Source organism: Arachis hypogaea, unplaced genomic scaffold, assembly GCF_003086295.3.
Source record: "Arachis hypogaea cultivar Tifrunner unplaced genomic scaffold, arahy.Tifrunner.gnm2.J5K5 arahy.Tifrunner.gnm2.scaffold_22, whole genome shotgun sequence".
Taxonomy (NCBI): Eukaryota; Viridiplantae; Streptophyta; class Magnoliopsida; order Fabales; family Fabaceae; genus Arachis; species Arachis hypogaea.
The window spans coordinates 568,850-576,944 of NW_027255450.1; the positions used below are offsets into that span (position 1 = coordinate 568,850).

The 8,095-nt window shown below is 44.5% G+C and overlaps 1 non-coding gene across 1 annotated transcript; it reads left to right on the forward strand.

The window, feature by feature from the left end:
- The first annotated feature begins 1,327 nt into the window (after nucleotides 1-1,327).
- On the forward strand, nucleotides 1,328-1,401 carry TRNAM-CAU (transfer RNA methionine (anticodon CAU)). Its single transcript has one exon. It is a non-coding gene; the product is annotated as a tRNA-Met (tRNA).
- Nucleotides 1,402-8,095: the final 6,694 nt, after the last annotated feature.

Genomic DNA, 8,095 nt, shown 5'->3' on the forward strand with positions numbered 1-8,095 from the left:
TATAATCTAGTAGGACATTGCCTCCTAGAGGGGCTAGGAGTTCAAAGATTCTAGTCCATCCAGTCCCAGTGGCTCCGCGGTGCTCCTTCCGCGATACGCACTAGCACGCTCCGAAGCAAACGAGCTTGTACGCATGCTTCTAGAGCTACTCGATTCGCTACAGCACCTGGCGCTTGACCCCATCGAAAAGGGCAAAGTTCCTCCACTGAACCGTCGTACCGAATCATCTCCGTCAGAGCAGGCATATGTCGGCTGGATCGATAAGAGTGTGAGGAAGAATGCACGGATAACAATAGTCAGGTAAAGGGCGGCTACTATTAAGAAGGAGAGTGCGCGCATCCTTTCACTGATAAGACGGTGCAGACGAAAAAGAGTCTGTATGATCGTCCGCTATCATCAGTCTTCGTTTAACCAACATTACTGCATTGCATATAGAGAAAAGCCCCTCTAGCTCCAGGTTTCAGGAGGGGTACCCCCTTATACATACGCTATAATTTGACTACTAACCGCTTTCACTTATTTATTTGGATGGGGCAGCTTCTACTCCTTAAAGCACTATAGCTTCCTACAACTGGAAGTCCGCAAATCGTCATATATAAAATGAAGATGCTCGCAAGGGAAGGAAGCTATTGGAATCGGCGGAGAAATGTTGTGTTATATATGGTATTGTAATATATAAATAGGATCTGATTTGTAATTGTAAAAAAAAGAAAAAGAAAAGCGTCTTGCTTGATCATTGAATTGAGTGCGGTGCGCGGTAAGACTGAACCACCATTGATCTATCGGAGATTCAAAACTGCTGATAATGAAGACAGATATATATAGAAAGTGTTCAGTGCACTAGCTCAACCTCTCTTTACTTGCTCCTTTTTTCACTCTAGCTACTCTACTTATCGCTACAAGTATGGAGCTCTATTTGTATACTCGTTTCAGATATTACACTAGCTCTTTACTCTAGCTCTCCTTGCTCGCTCCTATCTCTCTTATTTAAAATAAGTAAGCAGAGGAAGTGAAGGTTGGAAAATTACATAAGAGATAGGAAAGTTCCACACGCGGAAGACGCTAAATGGTAGAGCATAGCTTTCCCAGGCTAAGGTTGAGAGGAATGAGGCAAATCGCTTGCTTACTTGAGTTCTGAAAGTACCGATTTCCTGATCTCGGAAAAGTACCAGATCTACTTTCTATTTGTCTGAAATCGTCCCGATATCAAAGCTTTCTCGAAATGAATGAAGATAAGATTAAGTAAGGGCGCTATGTTCAGATTCTGAACCAAAGCACTAGTTGAGGTCTGAAAGCCTTATGAGGAGAAGGTAAGATAAGGGGAAGAAGCGGGGTAGAGGAATTGGTCAACTCATCAGGCTCATGACCTGAAGATTGCAGGTTCGAATCCTGTCCCCGCCTAATCATCTGAGGCAGACTACGGCCTCGAGATTCCGTGGGTAAGTAACCCAGTGCCTTTTTCAGGAAAAAAAATGAAATACGAACAACCGCGTAGGTCGTCACAAGTAAAGTAGTAAAAAAAAAAGAAAGCCATGCCTATCACAGGCCTTCTAGTTCCAGTGCTCACTTTGATCTCGGCCCATTCTTTATTTAGAATGATAGGAATGCCGAATTCTATTCATCTCATTTGTGCCTTTTTCCTCCTGTGTTGTGTAAACGTCCATTTCCCTAAAATGTGTAACTCTCAAGTAGTATATATGATTCGTATTTGTTTGGCATCCCTCTTTTGCTATAGTCTTCGTGTCTATCTATATTCTAGTATTGGTTTTGTATTTTCAGATCTTGTAACGGTCGTTATCGGGGCTTCTTCGGTTTCTGGTTCGGGTGGGAAAATTATTCCCCATTCCAGCCCAGCTACCTCCTCGTCGGAAGATTCATTCGGAATCCAGGTCCTGTCGGAGCCTTGGCCCGTTATTCACAATGAGACCCTTGAATCCTCCATGAGGAATAGAATTAGGGTACTTGAAAATACGGATTGCATTTTTCTCCTTGATAAGGAGAAGGGGGAATATTGGGCAGAAGTCAAAAGAAACCTCGACTCTTGTCCTTCTCAACAAGAATATAACCGAGTAATAGAGTTTGAGAGTCGCGATCTCCAAATCAGAGAACTACGACATAAAATAAATGTTTATCAATCTTTCAACAGCTACTGCGAGATAATCCAACCTTGGCGGATAGGGCCATTTACAATCCGCAATCAGCTTTTGTTGATTTGTTAGACGACAACCGAACGGAAATTGATGAACAAGTCGGAAGTCCCTTAGAGAGAGACCGCCGCGAGCCGCAAAACCAAGTTGATTGATTTGGCGCTCGGGTGTTGGTTGTTCGGTTTATTTTATTTTAACTTTGCTTCAGCATGCGTTAACAGCTGCTTGGGGTACGATGACAAAGAGAAGTTCGGCTTGGCTTTCCAGGCTTAAAGAGCCTTGTTACTATGTACTACCTTCTCGCTTCTCCTTCACTTTAAAGCCTCTATCTTTCAGCACTATGAACTCTAAGTCACGGTACGGGCCCTTTATATATAACTTGTACGAGAAGTAGGGTAGGTGTAGTACGTACGCATATATATAACTTGTACTTGAAGCACGGTAGGTGTAGTACGTACGCATGGAGTTCTCGCATGGACTGACGCCTAGGAGTGAGAGGGTTGTGCTAAATGAAGAGCTCTATTCCGGTCCATAAAGTGAGGAATCAGGTAGCACGACTTAAGGGTCGATCTTAATAAAGAAAGGAGAGAACATACCTATTGAAGGAAAAAGAGAGGATAACGCATCGACGAAATAACCCAAAAGGTGCGGGTCTCACTATTGACCGCGGCATTGTTCCTCCTGATGACAAAACTCTGATTCATTCAGTCGTAATGCTTAAATGCCTTCTGTTCAGAAGAAGGGGAGAAGATTCTCAACCCATATGAGACAGGGTAGCCGCCTAGATTGTTACTGCTGCTGAGCCTGCTAAGCTAAGCCACATGCAGACTTCGAGTACCTTCATGTAGAACAAAAAAGATACCAATCAGACCACACCAAGTGCTCTTGAGAATAGGCTTACTTCGAAATAGGAGCTTGAATGAACGCCAGGGAATTCCCTTTTGGAATGTTTTTTTCTTATATAGTGTAGGTAAGAGTTAAAGATGCTTGTACTCCTCCCCTTACTCTAACGTTCTTAGGCGGGGGCAGGATTCACCAGCACGAGTAGCAAGATAAGTATAAGTCATCGTAGTGTAAGGTCCAGATTAAGCGATTTAGCCTGCTGAAGATGCTCCAGTTCTGTTGACTCAGATGCTCGGGATGAAGATTATGAGCCTGATGAGCGTGATCGATAGCCCGATGCTCGTGGTAGAGATGAAGAGCTACCTCTTCTATTGGTTCAGTAGTTGATTCATTAGTCGAATCCGTTTTTGATTATGCAATAGATTAAGAGAAAAAGTGCACCCTGCATCAATAGCAAATCCAGTAGCATAGGCAGTTGATCCATCCATTGAAAAAAATCCTACGTAATGCCGATGCATGAACCCCTCTCGGCCCCCAAAGGTCCGAAATCACCGTACGCACTCCTCCATATCCCACTCTGGAGGTAGGGCACGAGAATCTTCTATTTTTTCTTGAGTGGAAGTAGGAATGGAGTGGCTCATGCCAGACCGGAGAAATCCTACTTATCGGCTAGCTCAATCGCAAATCGGGCATCCCCATGATAGATTTAGCCAGCTTCTTAGCTCAGCCTCATGCAGACCTTCGGGACTCGCCATTCTCACTTCTATTTTTATGAATTCTAGATATAGGATTCCATTTCGTCTCCACAAGTTAGCCTGTCTGCCTGCAAGGCCCAATCGAAGCTGATTGTCCCCGTGGCGGATAGCGCCCCTTCACTCACTTGTGGTTTCGCTACTCTCCTAAACGGGAAAAAGCAAGGGCTTACCTTAGAAGCTCTTTTTAAGTTTCCTTTTCACTAAAAAGAAAGGGCCTTCTAGCGATAGAGACTAACAAGGGAACTTACCAATACTAAAGGCGGATCGATCAGGCTGAAGTGTAGCATCTCAAGCTTATCTTTCTTTTGCACCCGCCTACCCTGTACTGCCGAACGTTTGCTACAGTTAGATTATTATAATATATATAATAAACCGATTCGATTCAAGTGATTGAAACACAGGACCCTTTTCCACAGTTACAGGACCGTTGCGACAGTTGTTGATACCGAAAAAGTTTCCCTCAGACATCTCGACCGGGAAGTAGCATATCTTTCAAGAAAAAAATTCGGAAAAAACCAACCCTAAAAGCTATCTTGAATAAAAGAAGGGAACCTTATTCGTGGACAGATGAGCGTTTGCGACCGTTTACAAGAGTTAATACCGAAACAGACAATTCCAGATGCCCTCAGACAGATACCACTAAACAAGTAAAGGACAACGGACAGTATTCGTGGATATAGCGGGAAGACCTACTATCATTCAAGGAAGCGGACCGTTGACGACAGCGGGATGGACAGATGCTACTCAAAAAGCCGATTATCGCATGTTTTTAGAGGCCGTACTTGACCCATCCGACCCCTGTAGTCGCGATTTCGCAAATAAAATAGACCTTTCCGGACCTTTTCCTCATGGAACGATAAGACCGATGCCACTATCGCCTCTTGGCTTTGCTTTAATATAAAATATTCGACTGGCTGGAAGGAACGTTATACGACTTTTTGACTTTGCAAGAGTAGTTTCATCGGTGGAAGGGAGGGAGAAGGTTGTTCGACTGAAGCCCGACCTCTATGATCTGAAATGAGTGCGGAAATGTCCCTTTAAGAAAAGGATCTTTACAGAAAAAGAGCTCAGAGGTTTAGTCAGCTATTGTCCTATTTTCTTTTTTCTTCTCGATGAGAGGCTTCCCCAACAGCACTGGTTTGTCAACCTCCATGGTCTTTCCCAATCCAATCTTTTTCTATTACTGACACCTGGAGCCAGCAACAATTGCTAAAGCAACTCCCGAACCTAATTCCTAAGGTCACATACCTGTCGCATAAAAAGAAAATGCATATATAGTTGGAATCTCCAATAGGGCAGGCATTAATATGAAAAGGTTTACTTTCCAGCTGGGACATCATCCACAGCTAGATCTTATAAAGAAATTGCCCATCATTTGCACATCGATACGTGCCTGCTACGCTTCCCCCTTGTCGGACTAGGAGCTCTACTAGGCTTGACCGTGGGAAATTGCTTTAGTAGATCGAAAGGGCAAAGAGAGCCACCCGGTCATCATGGATAAAACTACCACTCTTTCAATTGGCGTCTAACCATCTTCTTCTCACTAGGGCCGGGGTTGGTCTTTCTAATCAATCAGAAAATTCACCGGTGGATTGATTGATCTAAACCAAAGACTTGATTATAGGAGAAAGGCGTTCTCATACCCTGATACCCCTTTGTGGAAACCTAGAACAGAAGAAAGTCTCTTTAGGATTAGGATGGCTCTGTCCTAGCTAGACCGAGTCACAACTACTTATTATATTCTAGAAGACTCGGGCACACTTCCCTATACTTCTCCTAAGTGACATCAAAATCCTCTTTCAGCCGATTCGAAAGCAGCAATAGATGAGATTTGGAATCAGACAGAGGGTTCACGCCTCACCCTTCAAAGGGGGGACTGGGGAGTTAAGACTTCCTTGCTCTTAGGCCCCTTTAAGGCTTAGGGAAGGGGCCAATAAGATCAGGAAGAAGGAGATTGGATCCCTCCCCTTCCATATGGTTGTTAGCTCTTCTGTGTCGTGTCAAGCCAGTTCATGAATGAATGGCAATCATGAGTGTAAATCGGCTTGTTAGGGTCCGGTCGTGGCCAAGCCTCGAATCGAATCCTGGATCAACGCCCTTTTTCGCTTAACCCATTCGTTCAGAGTCGACAACTGCAGATAGGCCTCTCCCCAATGCAAGGCAAGGTGAGTTTGTCGGGCATGACGTGCTTGTGCCTATCCCTTTTCAGAAATAATAGATTGCGATTGCAGCTAATCCAGTTGATCCTGTATAGGCGGAGGTGAGGACGGGGGGCGAAGCAAATTGAAGTTTATCCTAAACTAAAGAAGTCCAAGTTTTCGTTTTTTCCGGGTATGAGGCAAAGCCAGAAGTGGTTTATCCAGGCTGGTTGAACCCCCGAAAGAAGCACCAATAGCATAAATAGCTATCATGGTTGGAGCGGAGCATAGATAGCAAAGGTATGGGTAGAGGTCAAATGCACACATCTACCAGGTAGGTGGTGAAAAGAATTCCATACCCGCCTAAAATAACTTAAGCCTAAAACGAAGTAAGAGGCCGGGTCAACAATCTAATAGGTTGCGTTCCCCCCATTCGAGAAGAGGAATCCTAGCTAGCTACTGGATGGAGGGCGGAGTAGAAAAGTCATTGCACAGGGGTAGCATCAAGAGAAGAGCGACTTCCACTTCATAGTTGCTTTCTCCAACTGAGAGGTAGACTGCTTAGTTGGGGCGGGAACTCATACTGCAATAAGAGGGTCTGCTAGACGAAAGATTAGCCTCGGACCCTATTCGCTCACATGCATGGATGAGAAGAAAGAGGATCTCGGGAGGGTCAAACTTTGGACCTCGGAAAGGGCCTCTGAAAGTGGGTATAGTCCCTCTTAGGAAAGGACATCGTGTGGTACTCTTTCATTGGCTAATGTGAATAGTAGGGGCTAAAGGCGAGTGAAGTGAGATCCGAGCTAGGTTAACTTCTTCTCTTATGAAATGGATAGTTAGAGGCGTGATCTATTCTATAAACAGATATCGGAACAGAGATTGAAAGCAGGAACCAGAGATCAAACTCCATAGTGTGAAATCCCGTGATTTGAGCCTATCAGTATGGGATATCATAGGCTTCCCTTGGTTCGCTCGGTGTAGGTATCACCTTGATGCGCGTAGCTATTGCCTTGATCCTTTGGTCTGCTCGGGTCATTCCATTGATACGCTCATCGGGCTCGTCGTTAGGGCTGACAAGGAGAGGAATCATTCCCATCGAATCTCTTCTCCCAGATCTTCTTTGTAGTCCAACTTGGTATATGTAAGAATTCATGCTCAGTTGGGGGAATAGTGTGACTTGGCTGCTTTCTTCGAAAATTTTATTATTCTTTTTTTCCTCTGTTTTGTAAGTGAACGAAAGGCTAACATAAGCTAGAGTTGAACGATCTACTTTTCTATCTTGATGGCTGCGAAAGCCTTAATTCAATTAAAATGTTATATGGTTTCAGCTGATTACGAGCACAGCAGGGTAGTAATGCATAAAGGAAGGAATCGAGCGAATGTAAGTGCTTCGCTTGTTACGTTACAGCCAGTAAAGAAGAAAGCACTACTTCATGGGAAGTTGCCAAAGGGCAGTCCGACGTCTCCTTAAGGTAAGGCAGTTCACTCGTAAGGCCCCAAGGTAGGCTCGGTTCCGGTAGAGCCTGGAGCGACCTGAAGATGGGGCTCACCCTTCCCAAGGAAGGCACTGTGGGAATTTGGAGCGAATCGAGCTTGGTTTGGTCGCCCTAAGCCTAAGCCCCTTCCAGCTAGTAAAGAATGAATTCTTTTCTTCGAGTTTGAGTTTTGGTTGTTTACCAACAAATTATGCATGGTTATGCATGGGACTCTTAAGAGAAGACTTTATATAGTGATTTACAACCACCCTCACTGCACACTTTAAATATCTGTTGCCATCAAAGACAGTTCCATTCGATCTTAGCGGTTCGTTGGCCTCTCTCCGTCTCAGTTGGTCAGTGACTCTGTCGTTCTTTCCCTTTGCTTTGAAGTAGGCTCTGATTCAGTAGACCGGAAAGCACCGGACCTTAGCTTACTTCTTAATACTTTTATTCGACTTCCAGCAGCAAGAGACAAAGGAAGTAAGATGGGGGCGATTGGCCTTTACGCTTTGGATTGGAAGGAAAGAGCAAAGGGAGATCGGCCTTTACGTACGATGCCGAAGATAAGACTTAAAGAAGGAGCTTACCACCGTCCTTGCCTGCCTCACCTGTGCTTATTCCGCGGTTGCTTTAACCTTCTTGAAAGGGCTATTGACAGCAAGAAAGGGAGGTAACAGATCAACGGCTAGAACGACCAGCTAGAACGAAAGCGCATATAGGAAACGAAACTAAGA